At 42.3% G+C, this 16,634-nt stretch overlaps 1 long non-coding RNA gene across 1 annotated transcript in view; it reads right to left on the bottom strand.

Moving 5' to 3' along the window:
* The window catches only part of LOC120517928, a 44,933-nt gene that overhangs the window by 17,689 nt on the left and 10,610 nt on the right, over positions 1-16,634 (bottom strand). The window contains exon 2 of the long non-coding RNA XR_005631135.1: positions 5,173-5,308. This is a non-coding gene — a long non-coding RNA (uncharacterized LOC120517928). The remainder of the gene's footprint in view (positions 1-5,172; positions 5,309-16,634) is intronic.

The following is a 16,634-nucleotide window of genomic DNA, read 5'->3' as shown; positions in this document are numbered from 1 at the left end:
ATGTCGCACACATGCGAGTAGGAGGCAGCTAAAGGGCTCAAATAATTGTAATACCACATCAGACCAGGGGGTGACGGGGTGCACTGCCTGTCTTTCTCAGTTCCTTGCAGAAACTTCTCGGGAAATCCAGCCGAGTTCTGGCACCTTCGATGACATCACTTCTGGAACTGGCGATGATGTCACTTCAGGGTCTGGGACATTGGGTGACGTCACGTCCGGTTTCGGCCCCCATGATGACGGCACTTCCTATACTGGCCTTTAAAGTCGCTATCTTGCCTTTGTTTAATCAGTTCTGTTTTTGACTTGGTCTGGTAAACAACTCTCTTTGAGAATTCAACCTTTTTGCAGCCAGGACATATTATATGGGTGGCTGCCCCAAACCTTTATTATGTCTGGTGTCTTATTGTGTCACAATAGATAGATAGATAGATATGAAAGGCACTATATAAGATAGATAGATAGATAGATACTTTACTAATCCCAAGGGGAAATTCACATAATCCAGCAGCAGTATACTGATACAAAGAAACAATATTAAATTAAATAGTAATAAAAATGAAAAAAAAAAAAAAATTAAAATAAAATTAATGTTCGCATTTACTCCCCCGGGTGGAATTGAAGAGTCGCATAGTGTGGAGGAGGAACGATCTCTTTAGTCTGTCAGTGGAGCAAGACAGTGACAAAAGTCTGTCACTGAAGCTACTCCTCTGCCTGGAGATGATCCTGTTCAGTGGATGCAGTGGATTCTTCATGATTGACAGGAGTTTGCTTTGTGCCCGTCGCTCTGCCACAGATGTTAAACTGTCCAACTTTAATCCTACAATGGAGCCTGCCTTCTTAACAAGTTTGTTCAGGCGTGAGGCGTCTTTCATCTTTATGCTGCCACCCCAGCACACCACCGCGTAGAAGAGGGCACTCGCCACAACTGTCTGGTAGAACATCTGCAGCATCTTACTGCAGATGTTGAAGGATGCCAACCTTCTCAGAAAGTATAGTCTGCTCTGACCTTTCTTACATAGAGCATCAGTATTGGCAGTACAGTCCAATTTGTCATCCAGCTGCACTCCCAGATATTTATAGGTCTGTACCCTCTGCACACAGTCACCTCTGATGATCACAGGGTCCATGAGGGGCCTGGGCCTCCTAAAATCCTCCACCAGCTCCTTGGTCTTGTTGGTGTTAAGATGTAAGTGGTTTGAGTCGCACCATTTAACAAAGTCTTTGATTAACTTTCTGTACTCCTCCTCCTGCCCACTCCTGATGCAGCCCACAATAGCAGTGTCATCAGCGAACTTTTGCACGTGGCAGGACTCGAGTCATATTGGAAGTCTGATGTATATAGATTGAACAGGACCGAGAAAGTACAGTCCCCTGCGGCGCCCTGTATTGCTGCACACAATGTCAGACCTGCAGTTCCCAAGACGCACATATTGAGGTCTGTCTGTAAGATAGTCCACGATCCATGCCACCAGGTGTGAGTCTACTCCCATCTCAGTCAGCTTGTCTCTAAGGAGCAGAGGTTGGATGGTGTTGAAGGCACTAGAGAAGTCCAAAAACATAATTCTTACTGCACCACTGCCTCTGTCCAGGTGGGAGAGGGATCGATGAAGCATATAGATGATGGCATCGTCCGCTCCCACCTTCTCCTGGTATGCGAACTGCAGAGGGTCGAGGGCATGGCGGACCTGTGGCCTCAGGTGGTGAAGCAGCAGCCGCTCCATGGTCTTCATCAGATGTGACGTCAGAGCAACAGGCCGGAAGTCATTTAGCTCACTAGGACGTGATACCTTTGGGACAGGAGTGATACAAGATGTTTTCCAAAGCCTTGGGACTCTCCCCTGTTCCAGGCTCAGGTTGAAGATGCGCTGTAGAGGACTCCCCAGTTCCAACGCACAGGCCTTCAGCAATCGTGGCGATACACCATCTGGACCCGCTGCTTTGCTGGCACAAAGTCTTTTCAGCTCTCTGCTCACCTGGGCTGCTGTAATTGTGGGTGGGGATGTCTCACCTATGCTGGTATCAGCAGAAGGATGGTTGGAGGATGCAGTACTCCGAGGTGAGAGTGGGTTAGGGTGATCAAACCTATTAAAGAAGTTGTTCATTTGGTTTGCTCTCTCCACGTCTGTCTCGATGGCGGCACCCCGCTTCGAGCTGCAGCCAGTGATAATCTTCATCCCATCCCACACTTCCTTCATGCTGTTGTTCTGCAACTTTTGCTCCAGCTTTCTCCTGTACTGCTTTTTCTTTTATAATAGATAGATAGATATGACACACATTACATAAGAGATAGATATGATATATGAGATAGATATGAAAGGCATTATATAATAGATATGAAAGGAACTATAAGATAGATATGAAAGGAACTATGTAATAGATAGATAGATAGATAGACATGAAAGGCACCATATAATAGATATAAAAGGAACTATATGAAAGATAGATAGATAGATATGAAAGACATTATATAATAGATATGAATGGCACTACATAATAGGTAGACATATATGAAAGGCACTATATAATAGATAGATATGAAACACTCTATCTATCTATCTGTCTATCATATAGTGCCTTACATATCTCTCCTCCCACATCCCAAAGATGTGCAGGTCTGTCTTGCCGCTGGCTCAGTCTGATTTGTAAAGATTGTTGATTTGAATGTGTGGTCCATTCATTCCACCAGCAGGGAAACACTTTGTAAATTAATTGAACTTTCCCAATGCACTCCTCATTGCAGCACTGATGTTTAAATCTTTTATTACTGTCATGCAGTCAATCGATGGATTAATGAACTGATTAGTTATTAGTGATCAAGGTTTAAAAGACATTCCAACTCAATCTGTTGATTAAATAATTAGTCAGGCCTTTATTCATTTCATCCAACCTCCTGCTTTAAGATGAATTCTAACAACTGAGACTTGGCTGAGTGAATGAGCAGGATGTTGTTTGATGGCACGTCCCCTAAACCTCTGTCTTGTGACCTGCACAAGCGCTCACTTTTCCTCCTCAGATTACAGGTGAGGTTCTGCAGCGTTTTGTTAAGTGCTGGCCCAGGTAACACCATCCACCTGGCCCATACCCCACAATAGCTGTCAGCAGCCTTCAGTGGCAGCAGACCTCCAGACATTGGCTTCTGCGACAAGGAGTGGGTGGGTAAAAGATAAAAGATGTTTGTTTAAGGTCCAAAACAACATCCAACACATGAAATAGCAGGCACATTAAAAAAATGGGTGCTAAAATTAAAAGACCACAAAAGCTGTAAAGAGCAGGGAGCTCGACAGGATTCTGTTCTGTGAAGGAGAAGGGAAGTAAAGGGACCAGAAGAATAAACACGTGTCAAAGCCTAGCAAAGTACGTAACTGATCTTTTCATCCCAACAAAACAAAAATCCTAAATTGTAGTCAAAGTTCACACTGAATATTCTTCAACCAAGTTTACACGGAGCAGTGTTTGCCAACCTGCCACCCATTTACACAAATGTTCAATGCAATGCATTTCAATTCAATTTATTTTTATATAGCGCACTTCAGTGAGTGCGCACTGTGACCAGCTTTCATGTCAATGCAATTACAGAATTTACAGATTACTAGTCACAGAGTGAATACACATAAAGGGATGGGTTTGTTTAAACAGACTGGAAAGCAAAGTAGTCTGAAACTGATTAACACAAATGGAACCCAATAATATCTCTCCATTAGCCATTGAGCTATTGTTAAAATTCAAATGGGTCTAATTCTCAAAACAGGGGTGACATTTACCTCCATCCATCAACCCATCCATCCATCCATTTTCTAAACTCACTTAATGCTTACTTTAGAGCCATGGAGGCAAAGCTTGTATTGACAGCATTAAATGACAGGTGGAAGCCAATCATTACAATCCTTCTCCCATAGGATAAGAGAATTAAAAATGAATTAACTGAGGAATTTAGAGGAATATAATAAAAAGATGAAAAACATGATGAGGAAATCCTTTGGATGTTCTCATATTCCACTAAAAGAAAAAACTCATCATAATGGAGAGACTGGAGGCCAAGCAGCACAGAAGAAAATCGAACCTGACTTGGTGAACACCAAAGCCACAGAACACAACTTATCTGTGAAACAAGACGCTTCCTGACAGCTGGATATGCCACTCTGCCCAGGCTGCTCCCCAGGCTTTTGATATTGTCTTAGCCAAGAAGTCAGATTTCATTTGGCATTGGTCTCCAGCCATCACTGAGCTCATTTGTTTTGACTGGCAGGGCTGGAGGAAAATAGCAAGTTAAAATTTTATTTAACATGTCTGGGAGCTCCAGAGCCCAACATGGGGAAGAGGCACTGAATGGACCATCGGAAATTCCTTGCCAATAGAGTGCTTGACATGGATGGGCACTAATATTTAGTTTTTGTTTGTTTTCTTTCCAAGCTATTACATTGTGACCTGTGGATTGGGCAATACCCAATGTGGAAGAAAAATGACACTTGGGGTCACAAAGTCATGTAGGGGTAATATAGTTCTTGCACATGAAGTGTCTTGGTATGTTTCCTGTATACTTCTATCATAGTACATGCATTTTTATTACTCTTTAATTTAATTTTTTTTTTGTATCAGTATACTGCTGCTGGATTATATGAATTTCCCCTTGGGATTAATAAAGTATCTATCTATCTAGACGTCGTGGAAAAAGGGTTAGTAAATGTCAAGCACTTGTTCAAGCATATCAGGAAACCAGTCACAGAACAACAAAGAGTAAGAAGGTTCTGGGTGATGGTTCAAGACATTGCCTGTGTATTATGTACCCAGTAAGTGGGACCCTAAGGTGGTTCGACGTGTGGTGGGTGCAGCAACACGCCATATTAACAAATGCTCCCAATCTCCTCCTCCTAAGTCTTGACAAATGTCACACATACAGGAACACAAGAAGTATTGAAAAATATTGTAAAGGACCAAGAATATAGAGAAATTATACTTTTATTTTGGCGTATGTAAGCTGGTTATGTTGTCTGCTAAAACACCTTATGTCTTTTGAGCCAATCAGAGTGATCAATAATTAAACCAATCAGAGTAAGCAATAATTCAGCACTGTTATGCGGATTCCGTTATCTATAAATAAAACTCCCAATCTCTATTCTTTGACCAACAGCCAAAACTAATTGTCATGATGAGAAAAGTTAATAAGAATCTCACAAATTAAAAACTCAGAGATGAAGGAGTGTGAGAGGCAATGCCTTGGTCCTCCATGAGAGAAGAAAGATTCCAGTTCCAGTATTCTTTGACCATTTGCTGACAGCCTCTACCCAGGCCACTGTCCCTTAGTAGATTGCTGAAAAGAAAAGAAAAGACGAAGTGAACAAGTTTCCTCCTGCCTGGTTCCTGACTCAAAGAGGTTCTAGTTGAGGATGAATTTCTTTCTTTAATGTATTTCCAGTATTCATTTCTTCCACATCATGTGAGCTTTCTTGTTCTCCCTGTGTCTATGTGGGTATTTCTCTAGGTACTCCAGTTTTCTTCCCTCATAAGAAAGACACGCAGGTGGGTCAGTTGGCAGCTCTCAACTGGTTCTATATGAGTGGCGGTGCGTGTGTGCCCTGTGTATGGACTGGGGTGGTCTCCTTGGGACTACCAGCTTCCCAAGGGTAAGTAAGTTAGAAGGTGGAGGGATGAATGGAAGATGTACTGTAGTTGCTGTCTTGTGGTGTTAATAAGCATCATTTAATGTGATATGTGGATGGATGGATGGATGTGATATGTGATTGGTCTTTATACAACACACACCATAAAATGTGCCATGCAGTGCTGATGTAAGGAATGACACCACTGAGTTAATAATTTAAACTTCTTGCAGTGCTCACTCTGAAAGGTGCTATATAATGATGCAGTGCTTTCAGGGAGTATTCATTCCCCTTCTTGTTTCTCTCATTTAAATTCATTTTCCCTCATCAAACAACAGAATGACAAAGCGAAAACAAGATTTTAGGAACTTCTGCAAATTTATTAATGAGAAAAAAAAAAATTAAATATCCCATTGACACAAGTATTGAGACCCTTTACTCAGTAGTTCATTGAAGCCCCCTTTTGCAGCCATCCCAGCCTGGAGTCTTGTGGAGTTTGACTCTAACAAGACAAGCTACACACGCCTGGTTTTGGGGTTTTCTTCCATTCTTCTGTGCAGATCCCCTCAAGCAATGCTGGCTGAAGTCCATATGGAGCGCAAGGTCGGGTTCCCTTCAGTTACCAAAATGGTGACCCCTGTTGCCTATAGAATGAGCGGTGGAAGAGCGTGTGCCATTTGAGTTACATAAAGGGTACCCTTCAGTGTCCATAGTGCATCTTCTGTATTGTTAGACTGGGTTTGCCCCCTTCGATGACCGTAGTGCACCCCTTATATTTCATACACGGGTGTCAGCGATCTTGGTGTATTGAGTGGCTCTGCTCTAAAGCTCGGTCTGGTTGGATGATGGGATGAAGAACATCGGTGGACTGCTGTCTTCAAGTAAGATGGGGGCTAACTGTAGTACTACACTCTTTACACTCATCTTTCAATTTCATTCTCATTTCCTTATTAAATTTGTAATGACTTAAACTTTATGTTGTGCTTTTTGCTTTTGTAAGTTACCTTAGATAAAGGTGTCAGCTAAATATTAACAATGACAATAATAATAATGTGATGCCCGAGTCCTGACTATAATGTGATGCTCATCAGCTGCAGACAGTAAGCTTTGTCTGATCATGGGGCTCAGATGTTAAGGAGAGAGCAGCAGGGCCCAGCTTGAGGTGTGCCATCTAGCAGAGTCAGCATTCATTTTATCCACTGGGGCCTCAAACTCCACACAAATAAATAGTTTTGAAACCTTCATGTGCCACAGTGGTCAAGTGCCTAGGGGTTACTCTGAAGTAAGCCTCCTATTTTTTTTTTTGTGTCATGCCCCCCACATATCGACAGCGGTGCTAGTAACGTATTCATATAAAGAGGAAACAAGGCTTTGCAGCGGCAACACTGTGGTCACCTTTGTACAGCTTTCAGCCTCCCAGGGCCATCTGCCGAAGAGCTTGAGCGTGTTGATACCCCTCGGAGACTTTGTTACACGTACCCATAAGATCACTAGTGCTTTAGATGCCCAGACATACAAAGACATGCTGAAGGATTCATACGTCACTTCACTGCACACTTTCGCCAGACCCACAATGCACATCTGTCTGCCTAGTCTCGATGGACATGTGAATCACATGTGGCCACTGTAATAAGTTTATATGTTTAATATGTCACTGTGCTCTGTACAAAAATATTTTATAAATCCACTTTTCATTCTACTCACATGTACAGCTAACACAAAGCCAGATTTAGCACACAGGAGTTCACCATATAAGAACTACTAGGCAAGCATTTTAAGACAAGACAAGTTAAGGACAACTGCGAAATGGGCAGTCAGACTGATGACCATTGTGTACTATTTCTGTGTGACAAACACAGCATGAAATTGTATCCTCTCTTTTCCTTGTTTGGAATGGTGTGATTCGCCGAACTGGGGGCCTTCACATGAAGGAAGAGTATAAAGCCTCAGAACATTGCCCGGCATACCTTTGAAGCTGACGGATGGATGGGAGTCTATACATCGGGCTCCCACTACCCGAAATGGTCTTGTCATGGCTTTCTTATGCCACATAAACTGTCATTAAACAAAGCCATTTCTCTTATGTGATTTCTTACCGCTGTATCACTAAGGGAGGGATATCACCTTTTAATATCCGATATGGTGTTCCACAAGGCTCTATCCTGGGTCCGCTGTTATTCTCAATCTACATGCTTCCGTTAGGTCAGATTATCTCAGAGCACAACGTGAGTTACTACAGCTATGCTGATGACACACAGCTGTACTTATCAATAGCACCTGATGACCCCGATTCTCTTGATTCACTAACACAATGTCTGACTTGTATCTCAGAATGGATGAATAGTAACTTTCTCAAGTTAAATAAAGAGAAAACTGAAATCTTAGTGATCAGCAATAATGGATACAATGAGGCTATTAGAAATAAATTAGATACATTGGGATTAAAAGTCAAGACGGAGGTAAAAAGCTTAGGGGTAATTGTTGACTGTAATCTGAATTTTAAATCACATATTAATCAGATCACTAGGACAGCATTTTTTCACTTAAGAAACATAAGTAAAGTTAGACCTCTTATATCACTGAAAGATGCTGAGAAATTAGTTCACGCGTTTGTTTTCAGTCGACTAGATTACTGTAACGCACTCCTCTCAGGAGTACCCAAGAAAGACATAAATCGTTTGCAACGAGTGCAGAATGCAGCTGCTAGAATCCTAACTAGGAAAAGAAAATCCGAACACATTTCTCCAGTTTTGATGTCACTACACTGGTTACCTGTGTCATTCAGGACTGACTTTAAAATTCTGCTTATGGTTTATAAAGCCTTAAATAATCTCGCCCCATCTTATATATCGGAATGTCTGACACATTATATTCCAAATCGTAACCTCAGATCCTCAAATGAGTGTCTCCTTAGAATTCCAAGAACAAAACTTAAAAGAAGTGGTGAGGCGGCTTTCTGCTGTTATGCACCTAAAATCTGGAATAGCCTGCCATTAGGAATTCGCCAGGCTGATACAGTAGAGCACTTTAAAACACTGCTGAAAACACATTACTTTAACATGGCCTTTTTATAACTTCACTTTAACTTAATCCTGATACTCTGTATGTTCAATTCATCATAATAACTAGTCATGGTGGCTCTAAAATCCGTACTCACCCCTACTCTCTCTTCTGTTTCCTGTTCCGGTTTCTTTGTGGTGGTGGCCTGCGCCACCTCCACCTACTCAAAGCTTCATGATGCTCCAACAATGATGGATGGATTAAAAGGCAGAAGTCTACGTGACCATCATCATCAAGTCCTTCCGTGAGAACCCTAAATCCAAAGAGGACTGTTTCATTTATGTTAGGTAGAATGCCCAGAGGGACTGGGCAGTCTCATGGTCTGGAATCCCTACAGATTTTATTTTTCTCCAGCCATCTGGAGTTTTTTTTTTGTTTTTTCTGTCCACCCTGGCCATTGGACCTTACTCTTATTCGATGTTAATTAATGTTGATTTATTTTGTTTTTCTTATTGTGTCTTTTATTTTTCTATTCTTCATTATGTAAAGCACTTTGAGCTACTTTTTGTATGAAAATGTGCTATATAAATAAATGTTGTTGTTTAATATCATATCTATATAGATTCAGGTTATGTAACATGACGCAATTACAAAAGAACTCATTCCAACAAGGGAGGTAGCGCCCCCTGCTGGATACAGCCACATGCATAAGCACACACTAGGACTCACGCATTTAAAAACTGGAGGCACATACACACCGACAAAGCACGAACCAAACAGGCATTCATATGCAGACATAAAACATCTCTGCTTGCACCCATAAGATGACCACAAATACCTGCACACTCACTCATGCAACCACCACATTTCCATGTGCACTAAATGTGTGCCATGACATATGCACACAGTAAAGCCGAGATAACTTATCTGCCCCCATCAATTGCTCACCTGTATATCCATCAATCCACTTTCTAAACCGATACATTTTACAAATATCTGTATACACACAGCTTACCTACACACTAACAAATGTACTGTATATACACGAACATATATCCACACACAAGCATGTAAACAGCGTGTCCTGTATGCTCAGATTTACACACATAGTCACATGCACAGGACAGTCATACTCCTTTAATAACATCTATAGACACTGAACATACTGTATGAACTCACTACAACTACCCTTGTTTGTTCATTCGAAGACAAGCTTACAAATACACACTCGCGATAGAACAGACAGGCCGGCACAAACACACACACTACACCTGCATCTGCATTTGCATACTTAGACTCTTACGCATGCACACACTCACACACTCACACATTCACACACACACACATGCCTGTCAGTGTGGTGTCCTTCTGCCAGGGATGTTGCTCAGCCCCTGAAGCAATGATCCTGTCAGCAGGCTGCTTTCTTCTGCTTTGCCGTACCCTGATTTCTCGTCCTCGGCACAACGTTACCATGGAAACCTCCTCTCGGTGCATCTCTGGCATACACGCCAAGACACATGGGCACGCTCACACACACATGCCCTTGCCCAAACTTTACCTGCAAGGTTGTGTGGTGCTGCCTTTTAACTCTGAAATGCTTTTTTTTTTAATGGAGCTCAGTCAGAATGTAACCTGCTCTCGCTTACTTGCTAGTCAAAGTTATTAACAGAAGCATTGTAACCACATAAAAAAACTGTGTGAACTGTGAAGATGAAAAAAACAATAGACAGATGGGCATTTTGGTGTTGACTCTTTGATTTATTCAATGAGCTTCCTTTAGGTGTGCTGCACATTAGTGAAATGAAGTTCAAATGCTATGTGATGCACACCTCTAGGAGGTCTTATTGTATTCTGATTTCTACTCCTACTGAACTCCTTACAGAGGATGTGACAGCATCTGGTCAAGATCAGGGGGGCAGAAAGTTGTTAAGTGACATTGACAAGTCTAAGCACAAGGTTGCCCAATGGAACGAAAACAAGGAGCCTCCAGGCTTCATTGTGAAATCCAATCCTCAGTCTGTTCAGTGGCACTTTGGCATCTTTTAATGTCTGTTAAAACTGTCCCCTCACTGTCAATAAATGGATTCTCCTTAATGCATTTGAAAATTGACCATGCTAATATTGTATTCTGCTCCTTTGTTCATTGGCCCTCAAAGCTGGGCTTGCCCACCGCACATCCTCAACAGCACTCAATCTGAAGTCACCAAAAAACACGTAAAAACACACCTCCTCCAGTTTTGTTATAATAAATTAATACTTAATGATGTATTTATTGAGTGTCCATGAAAAGCTATCTATCTATCTATCTATCTATCTATCTATCTATCTATCTATCTATCTATCTATTATATAGTGCCTTTCAGATCTATCTATCTATCTATCTATCTTATAGTGCCTTTCACATCTATCTATCTATCTATCTATCTATCTATCTATCATGGAAGATGCCCAGCTGCATACAGACGCAGGACATACAGAAGTCTAACATCACACATGTTTATTTTCTTTCTTTGAAACACAGTGCACAAACCAGTAACAATGCTCTCAGTCCTTTTATTTTCCTTCTTATTCTTCTTCTCTACTCTTTCACTGCCGCCTCCACTCCTCTCTCGCAAGGTCTGTCCTCTGCCTCCTGACTTCGGCTCTCCGAATGGCCCCTTTTATTTTGCACCCTGATGTGCTCCAGGTACACCCTGATGAACTTCCTGCACCACCTTCTGGTGTGGCAGAAGTGCTGCATGGGCACCCAGAACCACTCCAGGTGCATTCGATTCCTCTTCCGGTAGCACTTCCTGGTGTGGCAGTAGTGCTGCAGTTCAAGGTTCCGGAATGATCCGGGCGCCCCCAGGTGGTGGCCACCGCGCCTCAACAAGTATGGGCTTCCAAGCTCCAGTCCTGTGGCCCCGATGCAATCCAGGGGGGCTGCCTTCTTGTGTCCCATGGGAGACAATGCCTCTCTCCTAGTTCTTCCGCTCTCTAGGCGTCCCTGGACGGGCATCTATCTATCTATCTATCTATCTATCTATCTATCTATCTATCTATCTATCTATCCTTTCATATCTATCTATCTATCTATCTATCTATCTATCTATCTATCTATCTATCTATCTATCTATCTATCTATCTATCTATCTATCTATCTAGTATATAGTGCCTTTCATATCTATCTATCTATCTATCTATCTATCTATCTATCTATCTATCTATCTATCTATCTATCTATCTATCTATCTATCTATCTGCCAGCATGTCTGTCTGTCTGTCAGTCTGTCGTTATTGTTAAGCAACACCCAAGTCTGTCATGGTCGTCACTTGCAGGGCTCACTCAGTCCCAGTCAGCCTAACCCGCACACCCTTGAAATGCAGACGGAGCAAAGCTTTCATAGATGTGGAGAAAGTTCTATACAAACCTTTATTTTTAATGTGCTTTGTTTATTTTGCTTTTTCAAATGTTCACATATTAAACATGTTGAAGGGCTGGCATCACCACTTTGTAACCAGCACTCTGTGCCTGATTCCGTTTTCCCACATTGCATTCTCTGTAAAGACTTGCTGGTTTCCCATTTTAATTGTAGACAGCACGTATCCGATAGCTTTGTGCAAGCAGCTTTTTCCACATAAAACTTTGTACTTTGCACTTGGTGAAAGGTGATCTGCAAAATATCATTTAACTGAAACTCTCGCAGTCCACGTTTCTGCTCTCGTGCCTCCACTCTTGGCAAAACTGTGTTTACAGTAAAGACATATTTCCATAGTTGATGCTTTGAATTAAAAATAAAATATACTGCAAATTGTGTTAGTTTAGTGTAATTATATAAAGGACATAAATGACCATTACTACATATACTAGGAAATGGTTAATTTGACTTTCCCTGTGTATTTAGTGAGCCTGAGCCAAGAATAACGCTGCAAATCTGGTATCAGAATGATGTAACAGTGCACAAGCAGCCATTCCAGTGGGAGTCACCAGATTACCATCAGGAACGCTGACACGAGTCTCATTTAGACTGACAAAACTGATCACAATGGGACTTTTGTATATTAAAAAGAAAGGATTTAGGCTGACAAAGCAACTGTAATCATCAATGGGGCCGTAAGAAAGAGGTATCCGTGTAATTTAGGGAATTTTTTAAAAGTCTTGTGTGTTCTTCAAGATAAGCTTCAGTATACAAAAAGCTGATTTGCTCGTTTGTGATGACAGGGAAAATTTGTTGTGCTACTGAAGGGTTTCACCATGGAGGAAAATGCCAGAAAATTAAATTAAAAAATGAATGTTAGACAACTATTATCTGTTTATTTTTAGGTAGAATTATGGAAGGGCAGACAGTTTGCAGGACAAAACGTGTGCCATCCCGCCATGGTGCAACTTGCTCTTTGTTGCTGGCAACTCCTGTTAATGGATTGAGCTAACTGGCATCTGGCATGGAGCTGGTTAAACTGCATTTGTCATAAAAAGAAGAGACACATATGATGAGACCTAACAATCAGCTGTTTTCACTGCCATGAACTTACAATTACGTTGTTCTGTTCTCAAGTACTTTTCTGAGTGGCATACCATGACTCCTCTTCCTTTGAGAAAGGGTGACTCCTTGTTGTCACTTTGCAAAGGTCTCACTGGAAATTCATCATGAGGCTGACCATGAAAGGGCCAGTCATGGGCTAATACCAAAATTTCTGCCTGTTAAGCAGGATAATCTCCAACAGAGAAGACACCATAAATCCCAAAGTCAGGTGGCACCTTTCAGAAGAGTGGGCTTTTCTCATTTCAGGATAATCCCTCAGCGCGTGGTGGTGACGTGACTCCGAATGAATTGAAAGAGAGAGGGAGAGGGGGACTGCTGTATGTTCAGTCGCTGTAGGAGCCCAAAACGTGTGACAATGTGAGGGAATTAGCATAAGGATAACAAGGACTGCCAGCTTGAATGCCACCCTTCCAACTTGGCATCATGCCAAGTCTCAAGCTGCACTGTTAGCTGGCACATCAGACATCTGAGGTGAGAAGTGCTCAGTTCAGTTGGGGGATGCCATGGTTAATGCTAATGTAATAAAAAACACCATCCGGCCACATCCAACATTCATTTAGTGTCTCCAAAGGAAACTAAGATGTGCCATTTTGGGATGAGAAAGGAAAAGCAGAGTACCTGGAAAAGGACCCACATGGACACATGGAGAACATGCAGACTTCCTCAGAGATGAGACCTGGGTGGGGATTTGAACTCAGAGTAAGGGAGGCGAGGGGCAGTAGTGCTGACCATTGTGCCACCACAACTACCACCACCAACAACAGTTATTAAAAGGGTGTGTGTTTTGAGGGGATTGGTTTAGTATTTTTTATTTTTTATGGTCACTGAACTGTGAGTCTACAGAAATGTGATAGAAGCGTACAGGGATTGGTCCTGTCTTGTGCCGTACGCTTGCTTGATTGGCTGCAGATTCCCTGGGACCCTGCCCTGGATAAGCGTGTTAGGAAATTGGATTGATTATTATTCCATCACCCCTTCCTGTTCTTCCTCAGCCTTCTCAAGCAGGCCTTTGAGGTCTACATGTCCACCTGTAAAAGCACCTACTGCGGTAGTCACGTCTGTCTGTCTGTCCACATGGAACAACTTGGCTCCCAGTGGACCGATTTTGTTGGACTTTGGCTCACTCATTTGTCTAGGTATAATATACGCTGAGATATCTTCAATGGAGTGTGCTGTATGCCATATGTACACCAACATTCCTAACCTGTATTGGGTTCAAATGCTTGTTTTGAGATTTTGTTGTACATTTATTGGCACGCGGTACTATTTATGTTATCATTTGCAGTATTTTTTACATTTTATGTATCTGTATCTAATGCTGTATTATGCTCCATGTATTTTGTGAGTGCTCACCTCAAACATGGGGCCACCTGCCAGTCACAGCCAGGGTCCGACCTCTGCCCTGTAAATCTGGAGAGTCTCCCACAGTTCCTGGTGGTTCATTTCAAATTCCCTAGGGAGTTGGTAAGCTTTCTTCTGTGCTTTGTGATATTGTCTGGATTTCTAACCATTTCTAGTCTTGGATTGTGTATTGGGACTTGTTTGCTTTGGATTAGGGCAGCACGGTGGTGCAGTGGTAGCGCTGCTGCCTCGCAGTAAGGAGCCCTGGGTTTGCTTCCCAGGTCCTCCCTGTGTGGAGTTTGCATGTTCTCCCAGAGTCTGCGTGGGTTTCCTCCAGGTTCTCCGGTTTCCTCCCACCATACAAAGACATGCAGGTTAGGTGCATTGGCGATCCTAAATTGTTCCTAGTGTGTGCTTGGTGTGTGTGTGTGTGCGCCCTGCGGTGGGCTGGGGTTGGCTCCAGCAGACCCCTGTGACCCTGTATTAGGAAATAGCGGGTTGGAGAATGACTGATTGACTGACTGACTGCTTTGGGTTACCCTTGTTGGCAACTCCCTTTTGTCTTATGTGCTCTACAGAATTTCTTGTACATAAACAGCATTTTTGTGGTGATAAATCTTTTACATTATAGAGATTCTGCATGGCCCATTGTTGTATTTAGCTAGTGATTCTGATGGGATTTCCCCCTCTAATGGGCATTTAGATTTATGTTCTTTGGGACTCACAGACATATCACTGCACACATCTGCGAAATTTCAAATCACTCATTAAAAAACATTAGCAAATGAATGAAACTCTTCTGTTTTAAAAAGAGAAACATTATGCGCTACAAGTAAGGTTGCTGTTTTAATTTTATGTTATGGTTTTATGTATTTTATAGAAGGAAGGTTGATATATTGTGCATGCAAGAGACTAAATGGAAGGAGAGTAAGGCCACGTGGATCGGAGTGAGATTCAAATTTTCTTATCTTGGTGTGGATAAGAGGATAAATGGAGTAGGGCTTATTCTGAAGGAACAGTATGTCAAGAGTGTTTTGGAGGTGAAAAGAGTGTCAGACTGAGTAATGATTATGAAGCTGGAAATTGGAGGTGTGATGATAAATGTTGTTAGTGCGGGTGGGTGTGGGTGTGCAATGGATGAGAAAGAAGATTTTTGGAGTGAGTTGGATGAAGTCTTGAGCAATGTACCCAAGGGACAGAAAGTGGTGATTGGAGTGGATTTCAATGGGCATGTTGGTTAAGGGAACAGAGGAGATGAGGAGGTGATGGGTAGGTATGGTGTCAAGGAGAGGAATGAAGAAGGTCAGAGGATAGTGGATGTTGCCAAAAGGATGGACATGGCTGTGGTGAATACATATTTTAAGAAGAGGGAGGAACATAGGGTGACGTACAAGAGTGCAGAAAGATACACGTAGATTACATCCTATGCAGAAGAGTCAATCTGAAGGAGATTGAAGACTTCAAAGTGGTGGCTGGGGAAAGTGTAGTTAAGCAGCATAGGATGGTGGTCTGTAGGATGACACTGGAGAGCAACAAGATGAAGCGAGTGAGGGCAGAGCCAAGAATCAAATGGTGGAATTTGAAAAAGGAAGACTGCAAGGTTGAGTTTAGGGAGAAGGTGAAACAGGCACTTGGTGGCAGTGAAGAGTTACCAGACAGCTGGGAAACTACAGCAGATGTAGTAAGGGTGACAGCAAGAAGGGTGCTTGGCGTGACATCTGGACAGAGGAAGGAGGAAAAGGAAACCTGGTGATGGAATGAAGAAGTACAGGAGAGTATACAGAGGAAGAGAAAGAAAAAGTGGGATAGTCAGAGAGATGCAGAAAATAGACAAGAGTACAAGGAGATAAGGCGCAAGGTGAAGAGAGAGGTGGCGAAGGCTAAAGAAAAGGTGTATGATGAATTGTATGAGAGGCTGGACACTAAGGAGGGAGAAAAGGACCTGTACCAATTGGCTAGACAGAGGGACCAAGCTGGGAAAGATGTGCAGCAGGTTAGGATAATAAAGGATAAAGATGGAAATGTACTCACAAGCGAGGAGAGTGTGTTGAGCAGATGGAAAGAGTACTTTGAGAGGCTGATGAATGAAGAGAACGAGAGAGAGATGAGGTTGGATGATTTGGAGATAGTGAATCAGGATGTGCAACGGATTACCAAGGAGGAAGTAATGACA

Source organism: Polypterus senegalus, chromosome 17 (assembly GCF_016835505.1).
Source record: "Polypterus senegalus isolate Bchr_013 chromosome 17, ASM1683550v1, whole genome shotgun sequence".
Taxonomy (NCBI): domain Eukaryota; kingdom Metazoa; phylum Chordata; class Cladistia; order Polypteriformes; family Polypteridae; genus Polypterus; species Polypterus senegalus.
The sequence above is the reverse complement of the archived record's forward strand: the minus strand, read 5'-3'. Positions and strand labels throughout refer to the sequence as shown.